The 22623-nt window shown below is 41.3% G+C and overlaps 1 protein-coding gene and 10 non-coding genes across 12 annotated transcripts in view; 1 reads left to right on the plus strand and 10 right to left on the minus strand.

The window, feature by feature from the left end:
* sema3bl (sema domain, immunoglobulin domain (Ig), short basic domain, secreted, (semaphorin) 3bl) overlaps window positions 1–22623 on the plus strand; it is a 192731-nt gene that overhangs the window by 40529 nt on the left and 129579 nt on the right. The gene's annotated exons all lie outside the window — the stretch shown is intronic.
* On the minus strand, window positions 3791–3872 carry trnas-uga (transfer RNA serine (anticodon UGA)). Its single transcript has one exon. It is a non-coding gene; the product is annotated as a tRNA-Ser (tRNA).
* On the minus strand, window positions 4659–4740 carry trnas-cga (transfer RNA serine (anticodon CGA)). The gene has a single exon. It is a non-coding gene; the product is annotated as a tRNA-Ser (tRNA).
* On the minus strand, window positions 5333–5414 carry trnas-uga (transfer RNA serine (anticodon UGA)). The gene has a single exon. It is a non-coding gene; the product is annotated as a tRNA-Ser (tRNA).
* Window positions 5994–6075, minus strand: trnas-uga (transfer RNA serine (anticodon UGA)). The gene has a single exon. It is a non-coding gene; the product is annotated as a tRNA-Ser (tRNA).
* Window positions 7064–7145, minus strand: trnal-caa (transfer RNA leucine (anticodon CAA)). Its single transcript has one exon. It is a non-coding gene; the product is annotated as a tRNA-Leu (tRNA).
* Window positions 7753–7834, minus strand: trnas-cga (transfer RNA serine (anticodon CGA)). The gene has a single exon. It is a non-coding gene; the product is annotated as a tRNA-Ser (tRNA).
* Window positions 9869–9950, minus strand: trnas-uga (transfer RNA serine (anticodon UGA)). The gene has a single exon. It is a non-coding gene; the product is annotated as a tRNA-Ser (tRNA).
* Window positions 10847–10928, minus strand: trnas-cga (transfer RNA serine (anticodon CGA)). The gene has a single exon. It is a non-coding gene; the product is annotated as a tRNA-Ser (tRNA).
* Window positions 12307–12388, minus strand: trnas-uga (transfer RNA serine (anticodon UGA)). The gene has a single exon. It is a non-coding gene; the product is annotated as a tRNA-Ser (tRNA).
* trnas-cga (transfer RNA serine (anticodon CGA)) lies at window positions 18272–18353 on the minus strand. Its single transcript has one exon. It is a non-coding gene; the product is annotated as a tRNA-Ser (tRNA).

The raw sequence follows: 22623 nt of genomic DNA on the forward strand, positions 1-22623 counted from the left end.
ACTTGGTCAAGACAGTGCATGATATGCTGCCATTTGGAAGAAGATTAAGGGGGGTAAAAATTGTTTAACCTAAAACTTGCACCAACCACATTGCAGTTCATTAATGAATTAAGATCTTTTGGTCAAGACAATGCATGGTATGCTGCTTTGTATGTAGGAATTGAACATAAACGCGGTGAGCAAGGTTCGAACCTACACGGGAAGATCCCATTGGATTTCGAGTCCAACGCCTTAACCTCTTTGGGGGGGTCAATAGTTCCACATTCCCGAAATGACATACACGATAGTGTATGATATGCTGGATGCTACTATTTGAATGCACTCCACTTCTAGAATGTAGTGTTTTAAAAAAAAAACACTCTTCAGTGCAGTTGCTCAAATCTTCTTCTCTTTGGATCAAAAAAGGACATAAAGCAGCATATCATGCATGGTCTTGACCAAAAAATCTTTCTGTAAGCCAATAGTTCATCAAATAACTGCTATTTTTTGGTGCAAATTTCAGGTCCAATGTTTAGTTTTTTAATTGTATTTTCCTTCTAAATCGCAGCATGCAGCATATCATGCACGGCCTTGTACGACATTTCTGGAAAGTAAATTTATGGTCGGCTGAGAGAGGTGAAGCCCATAGACTCGAAACCCATCGGGATCCTCCTGTGCAGGTTGGGACCCTGTTCACAGAGTTAATGTCCAACTCTTACTTACAGAGCATAAAGCAGCATACCATGCATTGTCTTGACCAAAAGATCTTACTTTAATTCAATGTTTCATCAAATAACTGTAATACATTTGGTGAAAAATGAATGTCCAACGTTTGATTTTCTCTTGCTTTCCTTCCAAATAGCAGCACGCAGCATATCATGCACTGTCTTGTGTGTCATTTCTGGAAAGTAAAATAATTTCCAGAAGATACAAACGAGTCTGTGATGGCCGAAAGTTTAAGGTGTTATACTCATATCCTTTCCTAGAATATACATCTGGATTAAATAAGGACATAAAGCAGCATATCATGCATTGTCTTAAACAAATAATCTTATTTTAATGCAATATTTCATCAAATAACTGCGATCTTTTGGTGCAAAATTCAGTAGTCATTGGACATTGAATTGCCAAAGTTTGCAGATAATTGATGAAAGTAGGAGTTGCTGGAATTTCAGTAACATTATTTGGTCAAGAAAGTGCATGGTATGCTGCTTTATACACTGTCGATGGAAAAAAATAAAATAAAAAGACACTTGCCAAAGTTTGCAGACGATGGATGAAAGTTGAAGATGCTGGAATTTCAGTAACATTACTTGGTCATGACAGTGCATGGTATGCTGCACAGTTCTGAGGAGAAGATTTGAGAAACGGCACACTAAAGAAGTAAATATTGTCGCTGTGAGCAGGAGAAGATCCCATTGGATTTCAAGTCCAACGCCTTAACCTCTCGGCCATCACAGCCGTAAGACACTGCATGAAATGCTGCGTGCCGCTTTTTTTTAGAAGGGATTAGGGGAAGAAAAAGATTTCACCTGAAGTTTGCGCTAAAAATATTGTAGTTATTTGATGAAAGATGGAATTACTATAAGATGCTTTGGTCACGACAATGCATGATATGCTGCTTCATGTTCTGCATATGGAAAAAAATAGAAATCTCTTTAATTTTCCCTTACTTACTTAGCGTCAATGTCTGTTATTTGTGCAGTTGCTCAAATCTTCTTCTTTAGAATATACATTTGTATCTAAAAAGACAAAAAGCAGCATATCATGCATTGTCTTAACCAAATAACCTTATTGTAACTCAATATTTCATCAAATGACTTAAATATTTTTGGGACAAATTTCAGGTCCATGAATTTTTTTCCACTTTACTTTCCTTCCAAATAGCAGCATGCAGCATATCATGCACCGACCTGTACACCATTTTTGGAATGTGTACATTTGGATAAAAAAAGGACAAGTCTACCAAAGTTTTGCAAATTTCAGGTCAAATGTGCTCAGTTCATTGAAAGTGCGTGCAGCATATCATGTACTGTCTTGACCAAATAATGTTACTGCAAATTTTGGCCATATTCAGGTGCCATGTCTATTTTAACTTTGTTGTTCCATCTACGGAGCGTAAACCAGCATATCATGCATTGTCTTGACCAAAGATTATTATTGTGATTCAATCTTTCATCAAATAACTGCAATATTTTTATTGCAAATTTCAGGTGTAATATCTTTTTTAATTTCCTTCCAAATAATAGCATGCAGCATATCATGCACTGTCTACATGATTTCAGTATTGTAGAACAGAGGCTGTGATGGCCGAGAGGTTAAGGCGTTGGTCTCGAAATCCAATGGGATTTTCCTGCGCAGGTTTTAACCCAGCTCACAGTGTCGTAGTTTGTTATCTGTGCAGTTACTCAGTTATGTTCTGTTGAATATCCATTTAGGAAAAAAAAGACATAATGCAGCATGTCATGCATTGTCTTGACCAAATATTCGTACTGTAATTCAATATTTCATCAGATAACTACACACTTTTTGTGCAAAATTCAGTTGTCATTGGACATTGACAACTGAAATAAGAGAAAATAAAACAATGGATTTGAAATTTGTACAAAAATTCATACGATTTTTTCGGTCAAGACAATGCATGATATGCTGCATTACGCTTTGTAGATGAAAAAAAGCTGTGGTATTCTAAAGCGATAAGCCCGCCCCCTCCCCTCCGACATCACGTGACATTGTTAGGACTTGTTCGGAGCTGCGTTCGGACCTTGTTGGAAACTCTTTGTTTTCGTTAGGATGTGTTCGGACCTTTTTAGGATGTGTTCGGACCTCCAAGGCCGTCCAGACACTGGCTGGTACGGCCATCACAGCCTTTGCTGAAAGGAAATTAGTTTTACATTCCCGCACTGACATACAAGCTAGTGCATGATATGCTGCATGTTGCTATTTGAAGGGAAAATAAAACCATTTACCTGAAATTTTCACGAAAAAATACTGAAGTTGTTTGATAAAATGTTGAATCACAAAGTTATTTGGTCAAGATAATGCATGATATGCTGCTTAAGGCTCTGTAGATGGGAAAAAAGCTAACATGGACATCACACCTGAATGTTGCCAACATTTGCAGACAGTGGATGAAAGCTGCAGTGACTGGAATTTCAGTATGATTAATTGGTCAAGACAGTGCATGATATGCTGCACGCAGTTTTGCTTCATTTAACTGAGCATATTGGACCCGAAACTACCGAAACTTAACTGGGGGTTAAGGCGTTGGACTTGAAATCAATTGGGATTTTCCCGTGCAGGTTAGAACCCTGCTCATAGAGTCGTAGTTTGTTATCTGTGCGGTTGCTCAGTTTTTTTCTGTAGAATATCCATTTGGATAAAATAAAAAAGGACATAATGCAGCATGTCATGCATTGTCGTGACCAAATAATCCTATTGTAATTCAATATTTCATCAGATTACTACACACGTTTGGTGCAAAATTCAGTTGTCCTTGGACATTGACGACTGAAATAAGAGAAAATACAACATTGGATTTGAAATTTTTACAACAATTAATAAGATGTTTTGGTCAAGACAATGCATGATATGCTGCATTACGCTTTGTAGATGAAAAAAGAAAAAAAATAGACATTGGACATGAAATTTGCCAACGTTTGCAGATAATGGATGGAAGGTGAAGTTACTGAAATTTAGTAACATTATTGGGTCAAGACAGTGCATGATATGCTGCACGCTATTCTGATTCAATTAAATGAGGAGATGAGCAAAGGTACGAGTAAGAAGTTGGTCATAAAATTGAAAACCACGCTGTGAGCAGGGATCGAACCTGCGCGGGAAGATCCCATTGGATTTCAAGTCCAACGCCTTAACCTCTCGGCCATCACAGCCCTTTATTCAATGTTTGTTTTTTGACACACAAGCCAGTGCATGATATGCTGCATGTTGCTATTTAGAATGAAAGTAAGAGAAAATAAAACATTCAGAATAAAAAAAATGTTACAAAAATATTGCAGTTTTTTAGTGAAAGATTGAATTACAATAACATATTTTGGTCAAGACAATGCATGATATGCTGCTTTATGCTAGGTATCAGGAAAAAAAAAACATGAGACAATACATTTTACAAATTTTACAGACAATGGTTGAAAGCTCACTGGAATTTTACTAACATTGTTTGGTCAAGACAGTGCATGATATGCTGCACGCAGTTCCGCTTCAATTACCCGAGGAGGACATTTGACCTGAAATATGCAAAGTAAATATGTGGTCATTAGACATAGAAACATTGGATTTCCAGGACGACACCTTAACATCTCCGCCATCGCAGCTGCTTTTGCTTGTGTTATAATAATATCTGTGAGTCGAGACGATGCATGTAATGCTGCGTAATGCCAAGCAGAAAGGGAAGAAGGAAAATCGAACATCAAACCTAAAATTTGCCAACATTTGCAGACGCTTTTTGCACCGAAAACAGTGCAGTTATTTGATGAAAGATAGTGAAATATTTTGGTCAAGACAGAGCATGATATGCTGCCATTTGGAAGAAAATTAAAGAAGGGGGGGGGGGGGGGGGGAATTGTTTGATCTAAAAAGTGCAGTTAGTTGTTAAATTAAGATATTTCAGTGAAGACATTACATGGTATGCTGCTTTGTCAGTCAGGATTGTACATAAACGCTGTGAGCAGGGTTCGAACCTGCGCGGGAAGATCCCATTGGATTTCGAGTCCAACGCCTTAACCTCTCGGCCATCACAGCCTTGTTTCCACTTTCTACATTCCAAAAGTGACACACAAGACAGTGCATGATATGCTGCATGCTGCTACAATCTTATTATAATACAATATTTCATCAAATAATTGCGACTCAAAATCCATATTCTTTTTATGTAGAATATCCATTTGGATAAAAAAGGACATAATGCAGCATGTCATGCCTTGTCTTGACCAAATAATCTTATTGTAATTCAATATTTCATCAGATAACTACACACTTTTGGTACAAAATTCAGTTGTCATTGGACATTAACGACTGAAATAAGAGAAAATAAAACATTGGGTCTGAAATTTGTACAAAAATTGATACGATTTTTTGTTCAAGACAATGCATGATATGCTGCATTACGCTTTTTAGATGAAAAAAAGAAAAAAAATAGACATTGGACATGAAATTTGCCAACGTTTGCAGATAATGGATGGAAGGTGAAGTTACTGAAATTAGTAACATTATTTGGTCAAGACAGTGCATGATATGCTGCACACAATTCTGATTCAATTAACTGAGGAGAATATTTGACATGAAACCTTGAGCAAATGTACGAGTAAGAAATTGGTCATAAAATAGAAAACTACGCTGTGAGCAGGGATCTAACCTGCGCGGGAAGATCCCATTGGATTTCAAGTCCAACGCCTTAACCTCTCGGCCATCACAGCCTTGTTTCACCTTTCTACATTCCAAAAGTGACACACTAGACAGTGCATGATATGCTGCATGCTGCTACAATCTTATTATAATACAATATTTCATCAAATAACTGCGACTCGAAATCCATATTCTTTTTATGTAGAATATCCATTTGGATAAAAAAGGACATAATGCAGCATGTCATGCATTGTCTTGACCAAATAATCTTATTGTAATTCAATATTTCATCAGATAACTACACACGTTTCAGTTGTCATTGGAAATTGACAACTGAAATAAGAGAAAATAAAACATTGGGTCTGAAATTTGTACAAAAATGTATACGATTGTTTTGGTCAAGACAATGCATGATATGCTGCATTACACTTTGTCGATGAAAAAAAAAAAAAAAAAATTGGACATGAAATATGCCAATGTTTGCAGATAATGGATGGAAGGTAAAGCTACTGAAATTAGTAACATTATTTGGTCAAGACAGTGCATGATATGCTGCACGCTATTCTGATTCAATTAACTGAAGAGAATATTTGACACAAAACCTTGAGCAAATGTACGAGTAAGAAAATTGATCATAAAACAAGCTCGGAGGCTGTGAGCAGGGATCGAACCTGCGCGGGAAGATCCCATTGGATTTCAAATTCAACGCCTTAACCTCTCGGCCATCACAGCTGCTCTTTGGCTTACCTCGTTCTACATTCCGGAAATGAAACACAAGCCAGTGCATGATATGCTGCGTGCTATTATTCGGAAGGAAAGTAATAGAAAATAAAACATTGGGATTAAAAACAATTGTACACAAATATTGGTGAAAGATTCAATTACAATAACATATTTTGGTCAAGACAATGCATCATGCTAGGTAGCTGGAAAAAAATAGACACTAGGCAATACATTTTACAGACAATGGGTGAACTGGAATTTTAGTAACATTGTTTGGTCAAGACAGTGCATGATATACTGCATGCAGTTCTGCTTCAATTACATGAGGAGGACATTTTGGTTCAATTACCTGAAATCTGCAAAGTAAGAATGTGGTCATTAGACATAGAAACATTGGATTTCCAGTCCGACACCAAAACATCTCCGCCATCGCAGCTGCTTTTGCTGGATTTATAATAACATCGGTGAGTCGAGACGATGCATGTAATGCTGCGTAATGGACATTAGCATATCATGCACTGTCTTGTGCGTCATTTCTGGAAAGTAGAACAATTTCCAGAAGAGTCTGTGATGGCCAAAAGGTTAAGGTGTTATCCTCATTTCCTTTCCTAGAATATACATGTGTATTAAAAATAAAGCATATCATGCATTGTCTTAACCAAATAGTCTTATTATAATACAATATTTCATCAAATAACTGCGATCTTTTGGTGCAAAATTCAGTAGTCATTGGACATTGAATTGCCAAAGTTTGCAGATAATTGATGAAAGCAGGAGTTGCTGGAATTTCGGTAACATTATTTGGTCAAGACAGTGTATGGTATGCTGCTTTATGCACTGTCAATGGAAAAAAATAAAAATAAAAAGACATTTGCAGACGAAGGTTGGAGTTGCTGGAATTTCAGTAAGATTACTTGGTCATGACAGTGCATGGTATGCTACATGCTGTTCTAAAGAGAAGTTTGGAGAAACAGCACACTAATGGAGTAAATATCGTCGCTGCGAGCAGGGTTTGAGCCTGCGCGGGAAAATCCCATTGGATTTTGAGTCCAACGCCTTAACCTCTCAGCCATCACAGCTCTTTTTGTCTTGAAAATACTTCTACATTCCCGCACTGACGTACAAGCTAGTGCATGATATGCTGCATGTTGTTATTTGAAGGTGAAATGAAGGGAAATAAAACATTTTACCTGAAATTTGCACCAAAAGTATTGCAGTTATTTGATGAAAGATTGAATTACAGGATTATTTGGTCAAGACAACGCATGATATGCTGCTTAATGCTCTGTCTATGGGAAAAAAGATAACATGGAGAACGCACCTGAATCTTGTCAACATTTGAAGACAGTGGATGAAAGCTGCAGTGACTGGAATTTATATTTGATGAAATATGGAATTACAATAAGATTATTTGGTCAAGACAATGCATGATATGCTGTTTGATGGAAAAAACATAGAAATTTCATATAATGCGTTGTCTTAACTAAAGAACCTTATTGTATGAAATTGACCAACATTGGCAGATAATGGATGGAAGGTGAAGTTACTGAAATTAGTAACATTATTTGGTCAAAACAGTGCATGATATGCTGCACGCTATTTTGATTCAATTAACTGAGGAGAATATTTGACATGAAACCTTGAGCAAATGTACGAGTAAGAAATTGGTCATAAAATGGAAAACTACGCTGTGAGCAGGGTTCGAACCTGCGTGGGAAGATCCCATTGGATTTCGAGTCCAACGCCTTAACCTCTCAGCCATCACAGCCCTATTTGATGTGAAAATAGTTATACATTCCTGCACTGACGTACAAGCTAGTGCATGATATGCTGCATGTTGTTATTTGAAGGTGAAATGAAGTGAAGTGAAGTGAAATGAAAATAAAACAATTGACCTGAAATTTGCACCAAAAATACTGCAGTTATTTGATAAAAGATTGAATTACAAAGTTATTTGTTCAAGACAATGCATGATATGCTGCTTAATGCTCTGTCGATGGAAAAAAAAAAGCTAACATGGACATCACACCTGAATGTTGCCAACATTTGCAGACAGTGGACGAAAGCTGGAGTGACTGGAATTTCAGCATGATTAATTGGTCAAGACAGTGCATGATATGCTGCATGCAGTTTTGCTTCAATTAACTGAGCACATTGTACCTGAAACTTGTACCAAAAATATTGCAGTTATTTGATCAAAGACTGAGTTAAAGTAAGATTATTTGGTCAAGACAGTGCATGGTATGTTGCTTTATGCACGGTCCATGGAAAAAAAGAAAAAAATAAGACTTGCCAAAGTTTGAAGACAATGGAAGAAAGTTGGAGTTTCTGTAATTTCAGTAACATTATTTGGTCAAGACAGTGCATGATATGCTGCACACAATTCTGTTTCAGCAAACTGAATTTGAGAATTGGCACAAATAAGAGGTAAACATTGACGCTGTGAGGAGGTTTGGAACCTGCGCAGGAAGGTCCCATTGGATTTCAAGCCGCTTTAACCTCTCGGCCATCACAGCCGTAAGACAGTGCATGGTAAGCTACGTGCCACTTTTTTAAAAAGAAATTTGGGGAAGAAAAAGATTTCACCTGAAATTTGAGCTAAAAATGTTGGAGTTATTTGAAGAAATACGGAATTACAATAAGATTATTTGGTCAAGACAATGCATGATATGCTGCTTGATGGAAAAAACATAGAAATCTCTTGAATTTTCAACATAGCATGCTGCTATTATTTTTTTCCCTTACTTTCTAACCCTGCTCACAGCGTCAATGTCTGTTATTTGTGCAGTTGCTCAAATCTTCTTTAGAATATACATTTGTATCTAAAAAGACAAAAAGCAGCATATCATGCATTGTCTTAACCAATGAACCGTATTGTAACTCAATATTTCATCAAATAGCTGCTATATTTTTTGGTGCAAATTTCAGGTCCAAATCTACCAAAGTTTTGCAAATTTTATGTTAAATGTGCTCAGTTAACTGAAAGTGCGTGCAGCATATCATGTACTGTCTTGACCAAATAATGTTACTGCAATTTTTTGCCAAATTCAGGTGCCATGTCTATTTTAACTTTTTTGTTCCATCTATGGAGCGTAAACCAGCATATCATGCATTGTCTTGACCAAAGATTATTACTGTAATTCAATCTTTCATCAAATAACTGCAAATTTCAGGTGTAATGTTTTTTTTTTTATTTCCTTCCAAATAATACCATGCAGCATATCATGCACTGTCTTTGTCATTTCCGGACTGTAGAACAGAGGCTGTGATGGCCGAGAGGTTAAGGCGTTCGGACAGTGTTGTAGTTTGTCATCTGTGCAGTTGCTCGGTTTTTTTCTGTAGAATATCCATTTGGATAAAAAAGGACATAATGCAGCATGTCATATCTTGTCTTGAACAAATAATCTTACTGTAATTCAATTTTTCATCAGATAACTACACACTTTTGGTGCAAAATTCAGTTGTCATTGGACATTGACTGAAATACTGTAAGAGAAAATAAAACATTGGACCTGAAATTTGTACAAAAATTGATAAGATTTTTTGGTCAAGACAATGCATGATATGCTGCATTACGCTCTGTGGATAAAAAAAAGAAAAAAAATAGACGTTGGACATGAAATTTGCCAACGTTTGCAGATATTGGATGGAAGGTGAAGTTAATGAAATTAGTAACATTATTTGGTCTAGACAGTGCATGATATGCTGCACGCTATTCTGATTCAATTAACTGAGAAGAATATTTGACATGAAACCTTGAGCAAATGTACAAGTAAGAAATTGGTCATAAAATGGAAAACTACGCTGTGAGCAGGGATCGAACCTGCGCGGGAAGATCCCATTGGATTTCAAGTCCAACGCCTTAACCTCTCGGCCATCACAGCTACTGTTTTATTGCTCTCGTTTTACATTCCGGAAATGACACACAAGCCAGTGCATGACATGCTAGCATGTTATTCGGAAGGAAAATAAGAGAAAAAAAACATTTGGAATATAAACAATTGTACACAAATATTGGTGGAGGATTCAATTACAAAAACATATTCTGGTCAAGACAATGCATGGTATGCTGCATTATGGTAGGTAGCTGGAAAAAATAGACACCAGACAATAAATTTTACAGACAATGGGTGAAGTGGATTTTTAGTAACATTGTTTGGTCAAGACAGTGCATGATATGCTGCATGCAGTTCTGCTTCAATTACATGAGGAGGACATTTTACCTGAAATATGCAAAGTAAGAATGTGGTCATCAGACATAGAAACATTGAATTTCCAGTCCGACACCTTAACATCTCCGCCATCGCAGCTGCTTTTGCTGGAGTTATAATAACAACATCTGTGAGTCGAGATGATTAAGATATTTTGGTCAAGACAATGTGTGGTATGCTGCTTTGTAAATAAGAAAGAACATTAACGCTGTGAGCAGGAATTGAACCTGCATGGGAAGATCCCATTGGCTTATCTAGTCCAACGCCTTAACCTCTCGGCCATCACAGCCTTGTTTTGTAGTCCTACATTCCAGAAGTGACATACAAGACAGTGCATGATATGCTGCATGCTGCTCCATCTTATTACAATACAATATATCGCAAAATAACTGCAATATTTTGGTGCAAAATTCAGTGGTCATTGAATTGCCAAAGTTTGCAGACACTGAATGAAGGTTGGAGTTGCTGGAATTTCAGTAAAATTACTTGGTCATGACGATGCATGGTATGCTGCACGCGGTTCTGAGGAGAAGATTTGAGAAATGGCACACTTAAAAAGAAAATATTGTCGCTGTGAGCAGGATTCGAACCAGAGCGGGAAGATCCCATTGGATTTCGAGTCCAACGCCTTAACCTCTCGGCCATCACAGCTCTCTTTGTAGGGAAAATAGTTCTACATTCCCGCACTGACGTACAAGCTGGTGCATGATATGCTGCATGTTGTTATTTGAAGGTGAAATGAAGGAAAAGTTTTTTAAAAATACCTGAAATAATTTTGACAATAGAAGAAAGTTGGAGTTGTTGGAATTTCAGTAAGATTATTTAGCCAAGACAGTGCATGACATGCTGCACGCAGTGTGATTCAGCAAACTGAATTTGAGAATGGGGGTGGGGGCGCCTGGGTGGGTATTGTTAGACCTAATAATAGTAATGCTGCGTAATGCCAAGCAGAAAAGGAAGAAGGAAAATCGGACATTAAACCTGAAATTTGCCAATATTTGCAGACCCTTTTGCACCAAAAACATTGCAGTTATTTGATGAAATATAGTCAAATATTTTGGTCAAGATAGTGCATGATATGCTATCATTTGGAAGAACATTAAGGAAGGGGGTGGGGGGTTGTTAGACCTAAATTAAAGTTAGTTAATGAATTGATTGAATTAAGATAGATTGGTCAAGACAATGCATGGTATGCTGCTTTGTAAGTCAGACCGAACATAAAAGCTGTGAGCAGGGTTTGAACCTCCGCGGGATGAACCCAGTAGATTTCGAGTGCAACGCCTTAACCTCTCGGCCATCACAGCTATTTTGGTTCGGAAAATAGTTCTACATTCCCGCACTGACGTACAAGCTAGTGCATGATATGCTTCATGTTGTTATTTGAAGGTGAAATGAAGGAAAAGTTTTTAAAAAAATACCTGAAATAATTTTGACAATAGAAGAAAGTTGGAGTTGTTGGAATTTCAGTAAGATTATTTAGCCAAGACAGTGCATGACATGCTGCACGCAGTGTGATTCAGCAAACTGAATTTGAGAATGGGGGCGGGGGGGCCCGGGTGGGTATTGTTAGACCTAAAATTTGAACCAAAAATAGTGCAGTTAGTTGAATGATTAAGATGTTTTGGTCAAGACAATGCATGGTATACTGCTTTGTAAGTAAGAAGTGAATATAAACACTGTGAACTGGGTTGTAACCGGCACAGGAAGATCCCAATGGGTTTCAAGTACAATGCTTTAGCCTCTCAGCCATCACAGCCTTTTTTGTACCTTGGAAATAAAAGACAGTGCATGATATGCTGCATGCTGCTATTTGGATGGAAAATAAGGGGAAATACAACATTGGACCCAATATTTTCACCGAAAACATTGTAGTTATTTGATGAAAGATTGAATTACAAAACAAATATTTTAGTCAAGACAATGCATGATATGCTGCTTTATGCTAGGTAGCAGGAAAAAAAATAGACATTTTACAAATTTTACAGACAATGGATTTCATTCCAGTAATTGGTCATAAAATGGAAAACTACGCTGTGAGCAGGGATCGAACCTGCGCGGGAAAATCCCATCGGATTTCAAATCCAAAGCCTTAACCTCTCGGCCATCACAGCCACTGTATTGTTTTTTTTGGGGTTTTTTTGTCCTGTCCAGCTTCTCAGGCAAATCATATAGTTGATGTAGATGCCCATGTCGGCTGTTCACATTTACTTTACAAAAGAGAAGTGTAGGATACTTCTCTTGTTGCCTTATTTGTATTTGACTTTATTAAATGTATTTATATTATCATTTAGTGCAGCCGGGCCGGAGCAGGAGGGGATAGAAAGAGAAAAAAAAAGAAGACAGAGGGGGAAATTGTGGGGACAAGAGGGGGATTAGACAGAGAGACAAAAACAACAACAGCAAACAACAACAACAACAATAGAGCAACATCAGTAAATACGACATGTACAAATATGATGGTAAAAGTAATAGCAAATAAGCAGTTAGCGAAAAATAAAAAATAATACAGAAATGACAATGAGCATTATTACACTACAAATGGATCAATACAAATACCAATAGAAATAGCGCTATTGATAATGAACAATACCAATAATTTACCTTTATTATCAACAATACAGTTGTTTAAATGCAACAATACATATACGTAATGATAACTTGAGATACGAAAGAATGCAGAAAAATGGAGGGGGAGAAAGAGAAGCAACCTACATTAACCTTGTAGATTGTTATAGTCACAATAGGTTAAGCTTTGTCAGTGTGCCATGTGTTACACCCAGTTTACCCTAGGGCAACAACGTTAATATATGTTTGATGAAACGTGATTATGTGCATGAGTGTAAGTTTGCATATGTACTTGTATATGTACAGAATGTGTATATGTGTTTGTACAATGAATGTATATGTACAGAATGTGTATATGTGTTTGTACAGTGAATGTATATGTACAGTATGTGTATGTGTATGTTTGTATATTGAATGTGCGTGTGGATGTACGAACTTTAGGTAGGTAAATATGTACTGTATTTGTGTATGTATGTGGGAGCGTAGGTACCTATGTACGTATGTGAGCATATGTGAATTTGTATGTACAATACATTCGACTCCCAGAGTGCGTGGGAGCCAGAGCACGGCCCCATCACCCCCGAGAGCCCAACCCACAAACAGTAGGCGTGGTGCCCAGGGAACCAGGGACCACCGCCCCCACGCAGCCAAGCCGGCCAGCGACAGGAACCCCAGAGCCCGGCCCACCGTACCGCCCACAAGGGCCAGCAGCAGGCCGCAGACAGACGCACCCGGCAGAGGACAGGGCACGAGAAAAGCAGGGGACAGCCAGACCCCAAGCCAGCGAGAGACCACACCCCACACGGGCAGAAAGGCGAGACGCCCCGCCCGAGGGACCCAGAGACTCCCCGCAACCGGACGAGAAGACCGCCCCCGCCCCACCGTCAACCGGGCCCCCACGAGCCCACCCCCCACCCCCGGAGAGCGCGGCGAGGCCAGCCCCCGGCCACCCCACCCAAATCGGCCGCCGCAGGACCACCCAGGCACAGGGCCACGGGAACCACCCACCCCACCCGCAGGGACCCCAACGATGGAGATGGAACAACCAGCAACCGCCCCGCCGAGCCCCCCCTCTGAGGGAGGGGGAAATTAAAAAATAATATTAATAAAATATATTAAAAAATTAATAAATAAATAAATCAATTTAAAAAAGAATTAAAAGAAGATCACAGACATGCTGACAAACAAGGTCACTACCCGAGCAACTGGCCGACTCGCAGCACCTCGGAATACCTTGCAGCACCAAGCTACCACAATAGACGCAGGGACTAGGCCCAACAGGCCCCAACCAAGACGGGCACCCGGAAGGGATGGACAGCGGGACCCAGGAGCTCCAGACACGCAGTTCGGATGCAGTAGCTTGAGGCGTCGACCCCCGTCTGACAGGCAGGCCCAGAGCGTACCCCCAGAAATATACATACATACATACATATATACATATATACATACACATACACACATACATATATACATACCCACACATACACATATATACATATACATACACATATGTACACATACACATATATATACATACATACATACACACACATATACATACATATACACAGTTCGTCAGCCCCGACAGCCATCACGCGCGCGCGCTGCCACCAGTCACAACATCAGCCACACCCTTGCACCAGACCCAGCAGCCACGGGCGTCCACACCACAAACAAACGGCAGCAGAAACAGCAGCCGCAATAACCCCAGACAGCCAGCACCAGCCAATCAAATCAAAGCGATCAAAAAAAACTGCGACCAGCAACCACACGCCACCAGGACCGCGGAGACCAGCCGGCGCCAGCCCGCCAGTCAGCCCGAACGCCAACACGCAAACAAGAGACACCAACACCCCCCCCCCCCCCCCCCCCACCCCCCCCCCCCCCCAACCCAAACCCGCACAAACACACCACCACCCAAACAACCGAGACACAGCATCCAGACCAGACACGGGGGCCGCGCCGCCACCACATCAAGTCACCAACAGAGACCCCACAGCGCAAGGTCGGGCCACACGGGCACGGACCCCACCCAACAGGAAGTGAGACCCGCGCGACGCCACACACAAATAAATAATAAGATTTAAAAAAAATAAAAAATAAAAAAAATAAAATAAAATAAAAATAAGTAAATAATAAAAATAAAAATAATAAATACATTAAAAATAAAAAAATATATAATAATAATAAATTAATAAAAGCCTGGCAGGCCACCAGACCGCAGTCCCCGCCGGCCGACGAGGCAATGAAGGGTGCGCCGAACCCCAATCCCCCCATGCATGTGTACAAGGCCCCCATGAGTGTCTACTGTGTAGTTAAAATTAGGAGGTCAGCCGTTACAGCCGACCTCCAGTCCCTATTGATGTGTGTACTGTAGCGTGAGTGAGATATGTATGCTTGTGGGAACTAATAATGCGATTAAAATTGGGGGACATCAAGGTCATGGTGGGTCCCAACCAAGCCAAGCCCCCCAAATCCTAAGTGTCTAATATGCAGCTATGATTGAGGGATGGACGAGCAGGGGACAAGACAGGAGGACTGGAGCCCCATTGGAGGCATCCTCAACCCCCCGCCATGCCTCCCCGCAGGACAATCCCCAAAGTCCTATATATGTGTGACTGTGTGTGCTATAAGTAGGAGGAGTAGAGGGCCCGGACATCCCCCCCAGTCCACGCGGCCGACAACCAGGAACTACGGCCAGGAGGCCGCCACCCCCCGCCACAGCCCGTGACCCACACCAGACCACTTTAACGTGACGCCACGCGAGCCCTCCCCCCACCAAACAAAGCCAGCCCCCGCACGCCCCAACCCAACCCTGCAGAGCCCATACCGGCAACCAAACACAGAAAAACTGCACAGCCCCCACGCCCAATGCAAACACCGCATCCCGGCCATCCACACAGCAACGTGCTCATACGAGTCCCGGCCAGGGGAAGGAGCCCCCCAACGGGGGAAGAAGCCAATGCATCCCGTCCGCACGCCAGCCCCCAAACCAGCCGGCAAGTCAACGCCAGCCAGCCCCACAACCCCACAAGCGCACAGACACCAGCCACAGTCCCCCAACCACTCCAACCCAACACAGCGATGCCAACCGCTGGTATCACCGCAGCAACCATCACCACCACCGCCCGTCCGCAGTGCAAACACCCGCGGCCGCCGAAACCAAAACAAAAAAGCGACCGACCCCGTAAACCACAACAACGCACACCCCCGGCTACCACCGAGGCCACCAACCCACCTACCCCAACTCATCCACAGCCAGGCCAATTGAGCCACCGGACATCCACACCCATACACACACCTACACATTCATATACACATACATACACACATATATACATACACACACACACAAATACATACATATATGCATATACATATACATACACATACACACATATACACACGCATGCATATACATATACACATACACATCCACACATATATACACATTAATACACCCACACACATATACATAAGCCCACATATACACAAACACATACATACACAACACAAAACAAAAAAACAAAAAAACAAAAAAAATAGAAATACAATTTAAAAAAAAAAAAATAAAATAAAAATAAACCCTTTAAATAAAATAAAATAAATAAAAATAAACAAGAGGCCTGGTCGCCAACAGTGCCCAGCGCCACCAAACCCCGCAGCACTTACCGCACGTCCAGGCCCCCCCCGCCCACCACCCACCAGGCATCCCATCCGGCAAAAAGCCATAAGGGCCCAGCCCTGCGCCCACAGCCGGCATGCCACGGCACCTCAGCAGACCCGGCGCCGCGATCAGCAATGCACACCGGGGCAGCGACACATACATATGTACCTACATACATACACACAGATTCCACCATACATATATACAAACGTACACACACCCACATACACGCGCACCCATATATACACCTATATAATTTAACAGAATAAGTTAAATATATTAAATAGATAAAAATAAAAAAAATACATATATATATATATATATATATATATACATATACATACACATACATACATACATACATACATACATATACACATATATATATACATATATATACATATACATATATACACATACATACACATACACATACATACATATATACATACATAAAATAAATTTGAATAAATAAATAAAATTAATTTAAAAAATAAGGGCGGAGTAAAACACAGGAGGGGGACTCCCTGAGCCACTGTATTGTTGACCTCGTTCTACATTCCGGAAATGACATACAAGCCAGTGCATGATATGCTGCATGTTATTCGGAAGGAAAGTAAGAGAAAAAAAACATTTAGAATAAAAAAAATTGTACACAAATATTGGTGAAAGATTGAATTACAAAAACATATTTTGGTCAAGACAGGTATGCTGCATTATGCTAGGTAGCTGTAAAAAATAGACACTAGACAATACATTTTACAGACAAATGTAACATTTTTTGTCAAGACAGTGCATTATATGCTGCACGCAGTTCCGCTTCAATTACATGAGGAGGACATTTGACCTGAAATATGCAAAGTAAATATGTGGACATTGGATTTCCAGTCCGACGCCTTAACATCTCCGCCATCGCAACTGCTTTTGCTGGTGTTATAATAACAACCGTGAGTCGAGACGATGCATGTAATGCTGCGTAATGCCAAGCAGAAAAGGAAGAAGGAAAATCGGACATTAAACCTGAAATTTGCCAACATTTGCAGACCCTTTTGCACCGAAAACATTGCAGTTATTTGATGAAAGATAGTAAAATATTTTGGTCAAGACAGAGGATGATATGCTGTCATTTGGAAGTACATTAAGGAAGGGGGTGGGGGGTTGTTAGACCTAAATTAAAGTTAGTTGATGAATTGATTGAATTAAGACAGGTTGGTCAAGACAATGTATGGTATGCTTTGTAAGTAAGATGTGAAGGTGTGAGCAGGGTTTGAACCTCCGCAGGATGAACCCAATAGATTTCAAGCCCAAAGCCTTAACCTCTCGGTCATTACATTGTTGGTCTTTAATGCTATGTTTCAGAAGGGACATAAAATACAGTGCATGATTTGCTGCATGCTGTTATTTGGAAGGAAATTAAGGGAAACTACATTGTTGGACCCGAAATTTGCACCGAAAACATTGCAGTTATTAGACGAAAGATTGAATTACAAAACAATCTGTTGGTCAAGACAATACATGGTATGCTGCTTCATGCCCTGTAGATGGAAAAAAGGGGGAAAATAGACATTGCAACAGAAATGTGTTAACATTTGCAGACAATGGATGAAAGCTGGAGTCACTAGAGTCTCAGGGACATTACTTGACCAAGACAGTGACTGTATGGGGGATGGGGGGTTGTTAGACCTAAAATTTGCATCAATATCTTTGCAGTTAATTTTGGTCAAGACAATGCATGGTATGCTGCTTTGTAAGAAAGCATAAACGCTGCGAGCAGGGTTCGAACCTGCGCGGGAAGATCCCATTGGATTTCGAGTCCAACGCCTTAACCTCTCGGCCATCACAGCCCTATTTGAATTGAAATTAGATTTACATTCCTGCACTAACGTACAAGCTAGTGCACATACTTGCCATTCTTGAGTCCTCCGATTTTGGGAGGTGTGGGGGGAGGGGGGGGGGGGGCGTGGTTGGGGGTGGGTCGGGAGCGTGGTTGGGGGCGTGGTTGGGGGTGTGGTTAAGAGGGGAGGAGTATATTTACAGCTAGAATTCACCAAGTCAAGTATTTCATATATATATATATATATATATATATATATACTTTCAGTGAATTCTAGCTATATATATATATATTTATTTAATAATATTATATATATATATATATATATATATATATATATATATATATATACATATATATGTGTATATATATAAATAAACAAAATAAATACTTCAATTTCAGTGTTCATTTATTTACACATATTCACACACATAACACTCATCTACTCATTGTTGCCCTTGAAAGTGCAATGCTTTGCAGCCAGAAGCACAGCCTTTGAAGGACCATAGGTATGGGCAGCATCTGTGAAATTTAATTTGCAGGAAAGGAGTGAGTTAAGGGTTGAATTGTCCATCCTTGTTCTATTCTCTGTCACTATTTTTCTAACCATGCTGAACACCCTCTCTGATGATGCATTGCTGTGTGGCACGCACAAAAGTGCTTTCATCAAATGCACTAGAGTCTAGTATCTTCCATCTTTCCCTAGCATAGCACAAAACCGGTCAATCTTTGCTTCCTGAGGAAGATCTTCACTGCCAAGCAATGTTCCCTCTAATTGTTCATGTGTCTGAGCAAACACAAAAACTCCCTGAGCATTCAGTGGAGCACATGTGAGCAACATCACACGTGGCAATACCAGCAGCACACCTGTCTCAAACCAATCTTTTATTATAACACTCAAATGAGAGGAGTCATTTTCATGAGATTATTTAGTAATATTAGTGATTTGGCCCACTTGTAATGAAAATAAAATACATTTTGTTTTTCATAAGCTATGGATTAGTATTGTACAATATGTCTGGGTGGGGGTCCTGCTTTGGAAATCATTTGTACCCCTTTCAGAGATCACATTTAGTTCCCCTTAAACATCCTCATGTTGCACAATGAAATGTAAGCATAGGATGAAGTGTGCATTCCTGTAGCTTTCTGTAGTAACAGCATTCCATGATTAATATAAATAAATGAACATTAATAATAAATGACAGTAGAATAAGCACACGTATGACTGAGGAGTCATAGTGTATTTTTGTGTGGTGTTTGAGTTGTCCGACTTTTTGTGTGGCCATAAACGCACCAGTGGCTTTGTGGTATGCGTGTTGGTGACCAATGACAAGTTGGTTTTGGCCTGGTTTGTACGGCAGAAAATGACTAGTTTTTCGAGATAGAAGTTTTTTACTCATGTTTTTGGTGTGGTTATGGCCCAATATAAACAGTTTTGCTCAATAAAGTGATCGATACAATTCCTGACATTACAATAATTGAACGGTGTTGACGAACACCGTTAGGGCCGCTTGTTGTCACTGTCACTCAGAGTTGCATTGCAAAATTACACAGAATAAATGTGTTTATTTTATTTAGAATTCAGATGGGTTTGATTTGGTGCGCGGCATATATTTGCTGTGCGCAGAGGACGCTTGAGCAGTGCGCAATTGCGCAGGCGCGCACCTTAGAGGGAACGTTGTGCCAAGCACTTGATGGTCCACTACTTCTTCCCGGAGGCTATCCAGGTCCAATCGCAGCTTAGGCTTGGAACTTACAAGCGTTATTTCTTCATCTTACTCGTCGTCGCCGTCGCCATGGCTGTATCTTCCTCGTTCTTCTGCATCGTCTCCTTGTTGTGTGCGCAGTTGTGCACTCTCTAAAAGCCGTAGATGTTATAACGTGATTGGGCAGGCACGCTGTTTATATCGTGGGAAAGCGGACGTGAAAACAGGCTGTCCTCACTCAGGTCCGCATGGAGCTGGAGGGGACGTGGCCTCCAGCTCCGGCTGAAAATCGGGAGATTTTCGGGAAAATATTTGTCCCGGGTGGTTTTCGGGAGAGGCGCTGAATTTCGGGAGTCTCCCGGAAAATTCGGGAGGGTTGGCAACTATGCTAGTGCATGATATGCTGCATGTTGCTATTTGAAGGTGAAATGAAGTGAAGTGAAGTGAAATAAAAACAAAACCTTTAACCTGAAATTTGCACCAAAAATACTGCAGTTATTTGATGAAAGATTGAATTATAAGGTTATTTGGTGAAGACAGTGCATTATATGCTGCTTAATGCTCTGTAGATGGAAAAAAAAGCTAACATGGACATCGTACCTGAATGTTGCCAACATTTGCAGACACTGGATGAAAGCTGGAGTGACTGGAATTCCATCCATCCATTCATCTTCTTCCGCTTATCCGCGGTCGGGTCGCGGGGGCAGCAGCCTAAGCAGGGAAGCCCAGACTTCCCTCTCCCCAGCCACTTCGTCCAGCTCCTCCCGGGGGATCCCGAGGCGTTCCCAGGCCAGCCGGGAGACATAGTCTTCCCAACGTGTCCTGGGTCTTCCCCGTGGCCTCCTACCGGTCGGATGTGCCCTAAACACCTCCCTAAGGAGGCGTTCGGGTGGCATCCTGACCAGATGCCCGAACCATCTCATCTGGCTCCTCTCGATGTGGAGGAGCAGCGGTTTTACTTTGAGCTCCTCCCGGATGACAGAGCTTCTCACCCTATCGCTAAGGGAGAGCCCCGCCACCCCACGGAGGAAACTCATTTCGGCTGCTTGTACCCGCGATCTTGTCCTTTCGGTCATGACCCAAAGCTCATGACCATAGGTGAGGATGGGAACGTAGATCGACCGGTAAATCGAGAGCTTTGCCTTCCGGCTCAGCTCCTTCTTCACCACAACGGATCAATACAGCGTCCGCATTACTGAAGACGCCGCACCGATCCGCCTGTCGAACTCACGATCCACTCTTCCCTCACTCGTGAACAAGACTCCGAGGTACTTGAACTCCTACACTTGGGGCAAGATCTCCTCCCCAACCCGCAGATGGCACTCCACCCTTTTCCGGGCAAGAACTGGAATTTCAGTATGATTAATTGGTCAAGACAGTGCATGATATGCTGCATGCAGTTTTGCTTCAATTAACTGAGCATATTGGACCTGAAACTTGTACCAAAAATATTGCAGTTATTTATTAAAAGACTGAGTTAAAGTAAGATTATTTGGTAAGACAGAGCATGGTATGCGGCTTTATGCACGGTCGATGGAAAAAGGAAAAAAAGACTTGCCAAAGTTTGAAAACAATGGAAGAAAGTTGAAGTTGCTGGAATTTCACTAACATTTTTTGGTCGAGACAGTGCATGATATGCTGCACACAATTCTGTTTCAGTAAAATGAATTTGAGAATCGTGAGGAGGTTTGGAACCTGGTTAAGCCCAACGACTTAACCTCTCGACCGTCACAGCTGTATCTTCTTCTGTCGTGTGTTTTTAGATTTTCAGCTCTGTTGAGGCGAGCCAGGTCAATGTGTCATCGTCCAGGTCAATCAAACCTTGTTCGCCATTCGGTGGCCGGTGTTTGGGGCAACTAGTTACTATGTGCTCTACTGTCTGGACTGGGTCCCCACACTCGCAGGAGGCATCTTCCGCAAGTCCCCACCTCTTCATCGCTGCTCCGTAGCGTCCGGCGCCGGTCCTCAAGCGGTTGAGGGTTGTCCAATGCTTCCGGGGAAGTTCCTGGCCGGAGACGTCTGTGGGGTCGTCGATGTATTGGTGCAGCCTAGATGGTTCTGTTAACTTCCACTGTTCTCTCAATCTCGTCTTGACCCAGGTGGCCTTGGAAGTATCAATTGATGTTGTGCTGAGCAGCTCGTGGGTTTGCATGGCAAAGGGGCGCCTTGACTTTATGCGCACGCGTCGTGGTGTTTCTGTGACAACCTTATGGAGGAGGTGGGATTCGCTGCTCTGTGCCTTTCGGGAGAGGGCCAGTGTGGCTGCTTCTCGTCTGATGTTTGCCGGGGCGATACCAGCGAGGATGAGCAGTTGGTTTACTGGGGTCCCTCGCAGGCACCCGGAGACGGTCCGCAGGGTGCTGTTAAGGGCGACATACAACTTCTTTACATGGGCGCTACGGCACCAAACCGGGGCACAGTACTCGGCGGCTGAGAACACCTGGGCCAGTGTGGACATGTGCAGTGTCTTCGTCGTGGCTCCCCATGTGGTGCCAGCGAGCCGCCGTATTAGGGCGGCATGGGCACTTGTCTTTGTCTTGGCACTGTGTCAGTGTTCTGTCAAGCTTCACACCG

Source organism: Nerophis lumbriciformis, linkage group LG23 (genome assembly GCF_033978685.3).
Source record: "Nerophis lumbriciformis linkage group LG23, RoL_Nlum_v2.1, whole genome shotgun sequence".
Lineage (NCBI taxonomy): Eukaryota > Metazoa > Chordata > Actinopteri > Syngnathiformes > Syngnathidae > Nerophis > Nerophis lumbriciformis.